This window comes from Centrocercus urophasianus, unplaced genomic scaffold, assembly GCF_019232065.1.
Source record: "Centrocercus urophasianus isolate 14NV4802_14NV808 unplaced genomic scaffold, USGS_Curo_1.0 seq_11, whole genome shotgun sequence".
Lineage (NCBI taxonomy): Eukaryota > Metazoa > Chordata > Aves > Galliformes > Phasianidae > Centrocercus > Centrocercus urophasianus.
The window spans coordinates 30,059,351-30,071,822 of record NW_024884253.1 but is presented as its reverse complement, the minus strand read 5'-3'; positions in this window follow the sequence as shown (position 1 = coordinate 30,071,822).

The window sequence follows — 12,472 nt, the reverse complement described above, 5'->3', positions numbered from 1 at the left end:
TTACACCTCCTCAAGGCAGTCTGTGCTAGGGCCTCATCAATCCCTGAGTGAAGAGTTTCTTCTAAAACCACTCTCTTTCACTGTAAAGCCATTATTCCTTAGGCTATCACTACACTTGCTGATAAAAGAGTCCTTCCCCATCTTTCCTGTGGACTCCTTTGAAGTACTGAAAGGCCCCAAGGAGGTCTCCCTAGAGCTTTCTCTCCAGGCTGAACAAGCCCAGCACCCACAGACTATATTCATAGGAGAGGTGCTGAAGCCCTCTGATCATCCTCAAGACCCTCCTACAAACCCACTCCAACAGCTCCACATCTTTCTCATGCCAAGGGCCACAGGTCTGGAGACAGTACTTTAGATGGGGCCTCACAGGGGCAGAGTAAAGGGAAATAATCACCTCCCTTACCCGGCTGGCTACCCCTTTTTTGATGCAGCTCAGGATACTGCTGGCCTTCCAGGCTGCAAGTACACTCTGCTGGCTCACGTCAAGCTTTTCATCTATCAGGATCCCCAAGTCCTTCTCTATCTCTAGGCTCCTCTCTATCCCCTCCTCACCCAGACTGGATACATGTTTGAGATCACTCAGACCTGGGTGCAGCACCTTACACTTCACCTTGCTGAACTGCATGTTGTTCCCTGTGGGTGGTATCCCTTCCCTCCAGCATGTCAGTATCACAGAACTATGGAATAGCTGAAGTTGGAAGGGATCTCTAGAGGTCAGATGATCAAGCCCATTGCTCAAACATTGTCACTTAGAGCAGATTGCCCAGAAAATTATGTCATGTTCGCCAAGCGATGTTCCTCAAATCCTCATGTGGGTGATGACACCCACACTGCGCACAGCAGTGACCCTCATAACAATGTCCCTCATAGCTGTGTTCTATACACTGCACACACAGTGATGACCTTTGCAGTGGAGTCCCCAGCTGGACTGATAAATGCTGCAATGTCCCACACAGCTGTAGCCCACTTTGTCCCACTCACATAGAATCATAGAATCACAAGGTTGAAAATGACCTACAAGATCATCTAGTCCAACCTTTTCCTCATCACCATTGCCACCACTAGCACATGTCCCACCATGTCCCATACAGCAGTGACACGGACCACAGGGACCTACAGTAGCAACCCACAGTGCTCTCCGCAGCAGTGTGCTGCACAACGTCTTTCACAGCAATGTCCCACATTGTACTTACTCCCACAGCTACATCCCTCACAGCAGTGCCTACACCCTGATGACTCACAGCAGCATCCCACATAGTGATGTCCCACACAGTGACATCCCACACAGCTATGTCCCACACAGCAGTATTCTGCACAGTAGTGACTCATGCAGTCGTGACCTGCACAGCTGCCCCTGAGCATCCTGTCCACTTCCACACAGCCAGGATGACCTGAGGGCACCGGACATGCTTTATTGGTACAGGCACTTCTCATTTCAGGGCACATCCCACACAGCCAGGAGCATTTGATTCTGATATGTTTTCCTTTTTCAGACACCAGAACAAAGCAAGCTGTATTTGCAGGTGCACAAGGAAAGGGAGATAGATCCCAAATAACTTCCTGAAACATGAAGATTTGGGTTCTGGTTTTCAGTTATCTCCAGCACTGAGAGGTCTCTAGGATTAATGGGACCTGATCTTTTTAGCCAAAAATCAAATCCCAAAAGCAAGTGGTGATGTGAGTGTGAAATTATGTTAGCTTTGCACACTTCCATTTGCAGGTATTTAGCTACTAAGGCTAGAGACATCTGGTCTCCCAAAGCTGCGCAGAGGCAGGAGGTAACAGTCTGTTATATTACCTGCTACATGTGGGTACTTGGACCCCCCGAGACAGCTCAGGCCAGCCAGAGTTTAATTTCTTCTAGCAGTCACAACACCAATGTTAAAGTGTTATTTAAAGCCCAGAGGGCTGGGTCTGTGCTGCTCTCCAGTGTGCCACTAATGAAGTCACTGGACTTCTGCCAGCCTAAAAGTTGACCCTACGAACAGAGTTAAGTTGGGGGAGTTCCTGTGGTGGGTGAGAGGAGAACAAGATGTGCAGCCTGCCGTCCTTAAAGGCGGTGTATGAGCAGGAAGGCCTCACTGTGTTTTCTTTTCTGTTATGGGATTCCTGTGGTTCACCTAAAAGGCAAATATTAGCAAATTGATGTAGAAACTGCGTCTATAAGCAGATTAATTGTGTGCAGAAGACTTACACTAAAGAGATAATTCAGTAAAATTTGGATGAGTTGGGAACAGAGTAAAGAGCAACTTTATCTTAGAGGATATGTTTATAGAAGAAAAAAAAATCCACCAAAATTCTGCTTGTACAGTGGTCTATTGCAATAAGAAAGGAATGAAAGTGTTAAAATTTCTACTAGGTGCAGTAAAGCATTGCACCTAGAAAGAGGAATCTTAATTATGGCAGAGAAAAATACTCACTTTACTGTAGCAAATACCTTGCTTTTTCCCTGTCCCAGTTCCCTGCTATTAGGGGCAGTGCTGGGCAGCTTCTGAGTGAAAACAACAATGTGTTCTGGGGCACTGAAGCAGTACTGAAACCCCTACTTGTAATTCCAGCAAAACAGGCAGAGATTTCTTTCTCTTGACATAAGGGGGTCCACAGAAAGGAGGTGTTCCTCATACCCTGCCACTGGTTGTCTTTTTGCCATGGAGACATCTTTAATTATAAGGAAAAGCAGTTTTGGAAAGGCAGACATAAACAGGATGTGTAGGCAAGCCTAGGGAATGAGCAGAGCCTTTGCTCTGTCCTCATCATAAGCCATGGAGGAGCGCTGTTCTGCACATGCTCTTGGTGCCAAAATAATTTGCCTTGCTCCCAGAGGTGAGGAGGAATCTCAGAATTGTGCTGTAGCTCTCTCAAAACAAGACATTGCTGCTAGCTATGCTGCTACCCTCTCAAGCTCAAGTTGCCAGCCATTTTTGTATTTTTTTTTATAATTTCTGCCCTATTTTAGTCTTTGCTCTTCAAAAGGGAAGTTCCAAAACTACGACATAACTGCAGAACTGTGTGGTAAGAGGGCAGAAAAAAACAAGACTGTGAAACAGCTTTTCAAGTAGTTTCTCTAATATGTAAATGGTTCCAATGAACCTCATTCCATTGTTTTCGTACTTCCAAGCAAATTGTTCCCATTGCCTTAAATGGAGTTCTCCTTAGTTTTTAATACCACAAGGACAAAACTGAGCCAAATGAGTCCCAACAGTAAATTAGGAAGAGAACTAGTCTCAATTATTTACCATACTTACCAACTCTCCTCTTTACCATGGTACTTGTACTCTGAAAGAAGAAATGTGAAGCAGAGCCACACTCTGTTTATTCCCATTGAGCACCTCTACCTGTAACATCAGAGAGAAGACTGACAACACCTGCAACTGGGAAAGGCTTGAGTCTGGGAACAAAATTATGTTTGATAATAAAATAACTTTCTTTTATTTTTCAGGTTTAGCTTACCGCCACTGTGCCTTTGAAGGCCCGATATAGGGACTATTCAGTGTAACTTCAAAGTCCTTTTCAGATATATTATCTGTCAGCCCATAGCATTCCTCATGCCCACACCTCCTCATGAGCAAACTCTCTGGAAAGTCCTGACTTGCACAAATGGAGCTCATTTTTGTTTGCTGCTAAGAGGTTAATCTGAAGGCAACTAAATGTGAAGACTTCAAAGATCTTGCAGGGCATTTCTTTTTCTTTTAGACTTGTGTTTGCACACAGTTCTTTCTTTATTTTATAGAAATGCCCTTCTGAAAGCAACCTGCTTCAATTTTAAATCGGGACTACACAATGAATGATGTGACCACAAAGGCTGTGGGCTGTCTCTGTTCTGCAGAGATATGGTGCTTGGGAACACCAGTCAGCCACATACTGGCTTTAGAGGCCTTTGTTCCCATTGTTCTGGAAAAGCAGACTTTCTCCTGATAAGAATTAATCCCCACTCAGGTGAATAGCCAAAGCATGGTATTGCTGACATTGCTTAAAGCAACAGCACCATTTCATAGGTAAGAAAAATGAGGAGCAATTTGTCTTTGCTAACAACTAGTCACTGTAGGAACACTGCAGATGACATAAAAGAAAGCTTTTATGGTTTCATAGTCCATACTGTTAGATATTCAGTGACTAGCTTGAGCTGTTGTACACTGAACTGCTGTAAGAGTGCAGGCTAAGTACCTGGGGAAAAGTCATCTGCTGTAGAAACAGCCTTTACCTTGCATCCGCTTTGCCCTGGAAGCCCTGACAGATGAAGTCCTGCCACGGGAGCCATATTTACATGCTACATCTCAATTACAACCATTGATTTTGGCTGGGGCTGGTAATGATGCATGAAATTGCTTGAGTTCTGGACGTTAGTGGGAACAGAGCAGAGCTATCCGTCACGATAATTTTAGCTGGTTTCTAAAGGCCTTCACCCTCCTTGAAAGTTACTGAAGAAACTTCGAAGTATTGGGATCAACACAGAAGTACTGCTGAGCAGAAAAATGTCAGGCAAATCTGTACGCTCAGCCTGAGCAGGGTTGAAAATTATTCCTGCTGCAGCTTCTTTGGGAGTTTACCTTTCTCAGGTTCAGGTGAGCTGAAGTGTGTGAGCCAGCACAACGATGGGAAGGCAGCCCAGGTCAGCAAGGTGATGGGAAGCAGGACTGCTGCAGGGCTGCGTCCACCAGCAGCAATTTGCAGTTATACTGGCTTGACCCTCTTGTGGGACTTATCCCTTAGTCTACCAGGCCAACTGTATCTTTTGTCTGAATAAAGAGAATGTGGATTAAGAAGTAATAGTTGCTCAACTGTAAGTATACTTCTGCACATTAGTTCTTATTTTTTAATCCTAAATGCAGTTATAATATAGAAATGCCACCATGAGGCCATTCCAGTTCTGGTTTTTTGTTTGTCTCTTTTTTTGTTGTTTTGTTTTGTTTTGTTTTGTTTTGTTTGTTTTATTGATGTTGAGAACAGTATTATTCCCCAGGGATTGCTTTTAGGAGACCACAGTAAGTACCTGGATTTGTTTGACAGAATATTTGTAGCAGAAGCAGTGATGCATAAAGTGATGACTTTGCTAACTCCAGGTCCTAGAGAGTAAGCTTGTCCTGATTCTTCAGGCCAAATAGAGTTTTCAAAAACTTTGCTCAGGTGTGAAGGCATCTACTCATCATGCATGATGAGCAAAGTCACTTGATTCCTATTTGTTATCTCCAGAGTTTTTCAGGTGGTTTTCTTTTTCAAGTGCAGTTCAGTCAGAGTAAGATAAGGTGAGTATTTAACACACTCTTCAAAACAGAACTACTTATAAAAATTAGCATCCCAAGATATTATTTCAGATACTCTCCTATTTCTTCTGCTATTGAGTTGTTTTGTAGCTACAGGCGTCACCTTTTCTGTAGCTGTGACAAAATCAATTACTTCTCATCTTGATGGAAATACCGTTGTTACTGTTTTAAGACAGGAGCCGAGAGATACAGCCACTATCCTGCAAAGCACTTGAACACAGGCATAACCTGATTACACCCCACTGGTAGGACTGTTTGCTCCTTCCAAGTTATGTGATTTACTGAACCAGGGCCTCCTGCTTTGCCTGAGGGCTCCCAGTGACACAATTTCCCACATCCCAGCCTCTACTCCCCTGACATGCGCGCTGCTCTGTCACTCATGGCAAATGGGAGCCCTGATGTTGGCCCTTTTGCCTGTTTTTTGCATCAGGTTAGAAATCTGAAGAGATGCATAGCTTATCCTCAAATTAATCATTTAAAATCATGCAAAATTCCTCAATAAGTCCAGATCACCTTTGCATTGATTGCTGGTTTAAACTCTAACCATTGTTAGCATAGTCCCAAACTGAATCTGTTTATTCCTTTCTCCATTTTCACTTCTGGTAGCAAAGATCTAGCGTCTTGGAACTAGGGAACCATTTTGACATTGGTGCATTTCTCAGGGAGAAATGCTGCTACCCCTCCTGCAGTTGATGAGCATGCTGTGTTCACAGTGATAAACACCCTTTCCTGCCAACGAGGAAAGCAGGAATAGCAGTGAGTGCATGAAATTAGGGCACTGAATAGTTGAAAAAGAGAGTAATTTTTTCTGATCATAATCCCACTTCTAGAAACCTCTGCCAATCTTTCCACTGGTCTAATGAAAAGGTGGATTTTGCTGACTTGAATAATTTGTAAGTAAATGATGATTCTGTTGTCCAGGAGCTGGCAGGGGAAGCTGTTTATATAATTCTGGGCTTGCTAATAACCCTCTTCATAGCTAGAAATGGTGCCAGGGAAGCTGCTGGCTATGTAAAAATGCTTTCACATTTCCTTGTCTTTACTGTTTTCTGTCACAGCTTGTTTATCTTTTTTAATTAGTACTTGAGCTATTTTTAGTGTCTGTAGACAAAAATGTATTGTTCAGGCTAAAATGAGGCCAGGTACCATGAAAATGTATTCAGGAAAAACATTTGGAGCCAGGATTATTCTTTGGCTGTGCACAGCGAATGTTTGCATGCTTAGCCCAATTAGTTACAGCTTTGTCACTTCACCTATGTCAGGGGAATTTTGTCAGTGTAGAAGGGCCAATTTTGGCTCTCAGGCTGAAGGGAAGTATTCTGAACTACACACACCTAGCCTGTGCAGAATCTAGAGTATTCTGAATGATTTCATCTATCCAAATATCACACATATCTTGCTGCTGACGAATAATGAACAAAGGTTTTGAGTCAGATGATGGAATCACTAAAGTTGGATTTTTGATGAGACAACTCTCTGTAACTCACCTAACTAACCCTCTAGAAATCTCTGATTTGTAGGCAGATCATATTCTGCCTGAGTTCTACCCATGTGTTTAGACAAATGTGTTTTTACCTTGCAAGGAACAGCTCAGGGAGATTTTGTGAGCCTTAATGCAGGCTGAAAGAAATTGAAAAGGCTTTTTCTGTTACAAAGTCTGGGCTGAAAGGTGGGATGTCAGGCTTCCACATCAATTTCCTGTAAGTCTTCTAATCAAGCTCAAAGGCTTCATCTTTTTCATCAAGACTGATGGTTGCCCAAAACCCAGTCCCAAAATATGCTGCTGCTCTAGTCAGTCTTTAAACTCTTCTAACGTGATGAAGGCTCTGCTACAAGACGAAAGCTTACATGTGTGGATGTTGTAGCAGTAATGGAGCTCATGAGAGGAATCCACCAGAAATGAAGGGCTCTCCCAAAGAACCAGCTGCCTTTTATACTCCAGCCACTGCCTCCTCATTCTTTGATCCTGCTTAAATAAAAAACATATATATTTACCAAACATATATGAATAAAAATATACATGCTTCTCTTCCAATATACATGCTTCTCCTGCTACAAAAAAAAAAAAAAAAAAAAAAAAACAACCAACCAACCAAAAACAAACAAACAAAAAAACCCACCATATTATTCCTGCTGTTAAACACAGCCATGGAAGTTTATCCAACATTGTGGTGACAAGTACAGCAGAAGCAACTGTTCAGAAAAGTAAGACATGTCAAGCTTAGGATCAGTTCTAGCTGATGTTTCCTGATGCTCTTTTCAGTAAAAGAACCCAAGTGTATCAGACAGAGGAATTAAAAAAGATTATTTCCAGTCATTTGCTGTCTGTACAATGCAGGCATTTAACATTTCACAACATAATTCCTATGCAGAAATAGATGATTTATGGTAGCTGTACTTTAAAGTTGCTGACGTTTTCAACCGCATTCAATGTATGGATTCCTAAAGTATTCCCATAAATGCATAGATCTTCATAGAAATCTTACCACATCTAGCAAAGAAAAGTTTACTTTTCTTAATCATCTTAGAAATAGTGCATACAATAGCCACAGAAGTCACAAGGTGATAGCTACTTAAGCAGAGAAACCCTTTCATGCAGAAATGAAGCACCAGTTTAGAGGTGGGAAACAATGGAGAATCACCAGATTCCATGGTAATCCAAACAGCCACGTTTTTAGACACGTAGCTTGAGCCAGCCACCCCTGAATCCTTCCTGTAACATAACTACCAAACCTGTTGCAGTGCTTCAGCTGGGATTAAGCTGGTGAGCAAAGAGAAGAGGAGCTGTGCAGATCAGCCCTGGTGTTTGGCTTTGTTGGAGGTTCAGACTTTAACCCCACTGCCCTGTCTGGCCTTTCATATACTACAGGATCCAAGTATAGTTTTCCACCTTCAAGTGCCAGAGGCAGGACTTGTAGATCCACAAGGGATGTGTGGGTGCTTCTGTAGGCAAGGGAAGCTCAGAAGTATTGGGTTAGTCCAGTCCTTGCCATTTTTTTCTTGTGTTCTTGATAGCAATATCCTTTGACTAAGCTACCAGAGAACCACAAGCATTCAGGCTGTCTGAGGGCCCTGTGCACCACTTATCCTTGCTTTGTGGCTCATGGGTAGAGGTAGTCAGCTGAACTCAGGGAACAATTAAGCAGAGACCCTGAGTGATCAGCTGCCTGGCAGGCTACCTCTTTCCTCTGCTCTGAATTCTCTCATTATGGAGTTAAGTGGCCCCTTCAAAGACAAGAGGAGAGCACATGAGGGACCTGAGACGAAATTTGTGTTTTCTTTGCACTCACTCACCGTCAGTGCGATTACATGCTTCCTTTTCAGAGTTACCAGTGAAAGGTACTTCCTCGCTGGAAGGATTAACTGGAAGTGCAGGCAGGAGTGGTGATCACAGAATCCAAAAGGTTCCCCTGCTGCAAATGTAAATATTTTTGAGTTGTTTTGCAGTTCAATGTACACAACCTGGGTATTGTTTAAAAATAAATAATGTGATCTTCAAATAAGAGGTCAGTGTCCAGCCTCAGCTGACCTCAGTCCATGACTTCCATGGAAATAGGCTATTTTAGTATATGTCACTCAGTGTTTTGACTAGTTCACATACTAAGAAATTTTCTGGATGCATTATGCTTCATCAAATGTCCCTAAGTAAATTTGGGATTCTTCCTGGTGTTCTTCCCGATGTGCAAGAAGTGTATCTCAAGTCTCTTTTTAGAACAAATTTTCAAATATTATTAGAGTTGGAAATGCCTTCCTCCAGCTTCTGCGCGTACTTGTGTCGCATTGGTCCCATCAAAACCAAACTTCAATTTTTAAACAAAGCCTTGGCTCAGCCTGCCTATAAATGTAAGCTATCCATTGATCTTAATCAAATAATCATACGCTTCAAATTTAAGTGTGTGCTTATGTTTTCTGATGAGTTAAGACTGACTTGCTGCTCTTTCCATTTTTGTCTGAACCTACTGATAAAAGGTGAGATTGAAATAAGGTAAGGACCTCACAAGTGCTGAATTTCTGTTGAAACCACACAGTTCAGAAATAACAAACTTCAGACCAATTAAGTCTAACTTGTTGATAGGTAAAATATTGGAAAAAAAAATAAACGAAGACAGGCTACACTTTAAAAATGTGATAGAATCAAAGCAAAGGTTTGAAAAAACTAAACCTTTTTATGGCCCTTAAGAATTACTTTGCAGTTTGTTGTCACTGCATGGCTGGAAGAAGAAAGAGACAGTGTCCACGCAGGCAATAACATGGCAAGAATGCACACACATCCTTCTGGGGAGGATAGATGGCAAAGGCAGATCAGCCCTGTACTAGACAGGTGGCAGCTCAGCTTTCCTGCTGCTATGGAGCAGAATAGAGATCTCATCAGCCAGTGCCAACACGAATGCAAGGTTTTCCCACCCAGGAAATCCACTTATTCACAGGTTTGAATTTATCTCAATATCTCTGTGTTTAAATGTATGTATTATGCATACAGCTGCATAAAATTACAGAGAAAATTGATTTTAGGGCTATATTGTTTCTTGATTTGCTTATTTCTTAAATACCTTCTTTTGCTATCTAGCTTGAAGATTTCAGCTGTATTTCTGTCTCTCTGGATTCTCATACTGGTGTAGTAGCAAAAGCAAAGGTCTGCAGGGCAACGGGTACCTGCAGTTACATACCTCTATATTTGAAACATGTTTTTCAATTCCTCATGCAATTATCTGCACATGAACTTCATTTTATTTACAGCAGCACTGCATTCCTACAAGTCTGATGTTGAAACTCTTTACGTAGGCTTTTTGTACAGCTCGAGAGATAAGATATCCACTGAGAGCAAAACTGTATCTGTCACATGCAGAGGTTTGTATTTCAGAGGGAGAGAAAGGACTTTTCTCATGGGATCACATTCTGTGCTGGTCTGCAATTCATGATATTCACAGAACCATCCTACTGCGGCACTCAATGTATATCCATGCAGATTGGGCTGGTTTTTGTTTTGTTGTTGTATTTTTTTTTTTTTTAAGTTAGCAATCTAGCTATCTATTTGCATGAAGAATTAACTTTTGAAACTTAAAATACACTTCAAACTCATTATATAATTCAAAGATCCTCTGGTGTGACTTTCAAAGGTCCTGAACACCTACACCATCCAGGCCACCCATTCATAAGAATGTTTTCTGGCAGACCAAGATCAGTCTTGGAGAGATATTTCTGTTCACCCAAAGAAGTCAAAACTACTGCAATTGTTCCTATGTAGACAAAAGTATACTCACCCATTTTGAAAGAATGCCTTCAGATTTTTAACATTAGGAAAAGCTTTGACAGCACTGAGTGTTTAATCTGCAAAATGATTATAGTTACCTTCACACTATGAGCACTTTATTAATGCTAATGGGAACTGCACCTCCAAGACTTGCCTTAAAATGCTGGCTGTAAATTGCATCCCAGTTGGATAATTAAAGACCTGGTAGAAGTACAGCAAGTTCCAGCAAACATTTTCTCCCAAGGTAAGCGATGATAGAATTTGGAAAAAAGTAATCAGTAGTTTGCCTGATGAGCTGTGCACTGGTTTTACAAACAAGCACATGCACAAAATATTTTTCCAACTTAGTTGGTGTATTTCGTTCAGTTTCTTAGCCTACTTGTCTTTTCTTCATTTCTTTAATTTGCTTGACCTGAAGTTCAGTGCTGATCTATATTTGCAGTCATTATAATAAGATTGCCTATTCCCTTTTCTATTTCCCTCACAGTCAAAACTATGTGGAAAAAAAAAATCAAATCATTGGCAGAATTTTTTTTCTCATGGATAGAATCATAAAATCACCAAAGTTGGAAAAGACCTCGATGATCATCTAGCCCAACCAACCACCCATCACCAATATTTCCCCGCTAAACCATGTCCCTGAACACAATACCTAAATGTTCCTTGAACACCGCCAGCGTTGGTGACTGCACCACCTCTCTGGGCAGTCCATTCTAGTGGCTGACCAACCTCAACCTCCCCTGGTACAACTTGAGGCCATTCCCTCTAGTCCCATCACTAGTTTCTTCTGCTTAGTCTTAACAGAAATCCATGTTTCATCATTGGAGTACAACTGTTGGAAGAGTTTATCTTCTGCCACGATTAACTGAATCTTCTGAAATTATGTGGAGTGATTAAAAGATAAAAACAACAAAACTGATCCATCGCATTTTCCTATGAAAAGACTAGTGATGAGAGTGAATGTAGGGATGAAATAAAAATAATCACCTGATATTCCACAAGAACTAAATAGCACTGTCAGAAAGAAATAGTCTCTGGACTTACAACATCCCACAAGTTATCCATTTTGAGTTGATGATGTTTGCCCAAAGAGCAAAGTAAGTGTTTTGTTTTGTTTTGTTTTGTTTTGTTTTGTTTTTTTACTATTTCACAGAGGTTTTGAAATTTCTAGGCAATATTAAAGACCTTGACACATGTCAGCTGGTATGAGATGTTCACACAACAGCTCAGTTACCCAGGAATCTATGAATCTCCACCACTGGCAGCAGCATACTTCAGACTATGCTTCCACCCCTTCCTTGTCTCGATCTCAGAGGAAAAATGTTTCCTTGCAGTGTTATTTGCCTTCTCAAAATCCTTGCACATCAGCTCCTGTTCCTTCTGGAAGTATCTTGGTAAGAAGGTGAACTTTTCCCTTTAAGAAGTTTTTATTTGTCTACAGAACACGATTTCTCAATCACCTGTACAACTCCTCTGAATCCAAAGGACTCTCTCGTAACTAGATCCAGCAAACTGACAAAAATGGAGTCCTACTTCTTTATATATCACCAAATCTAAAAGTAGCAAGATGAGTACTGCCCAGCACAGCTCATTAAAAGCAACGGGATTAAAACTGCTCCTAGAACAAGTAGCAAATGGATTCATGATGCACACACACAACATAGAACAAGGCAGTTCCAGTTTCTAGTTGTGCCCTAAGAACAACAGGTGGTGTGCTTGTTGGAATTATTGGTGGTAAAACCCAACCAGCCAGCAAGCAAACAGCCAAAGCCTTGTGACCCTACTCATACAACACAGTCTCAGAAATGAACGTTTGTAATGATTAGTGCTGATTTGTTGTGGGAATACAAGAAAAATTGTTCAGAGCAGCAGCTGTGGAGCAAGATAAACAGCATGAGAACCAATGACACTTCTAGAAGAAGGAATGGCACACAGCTCTGATTGGATAAGTGCCCGCATG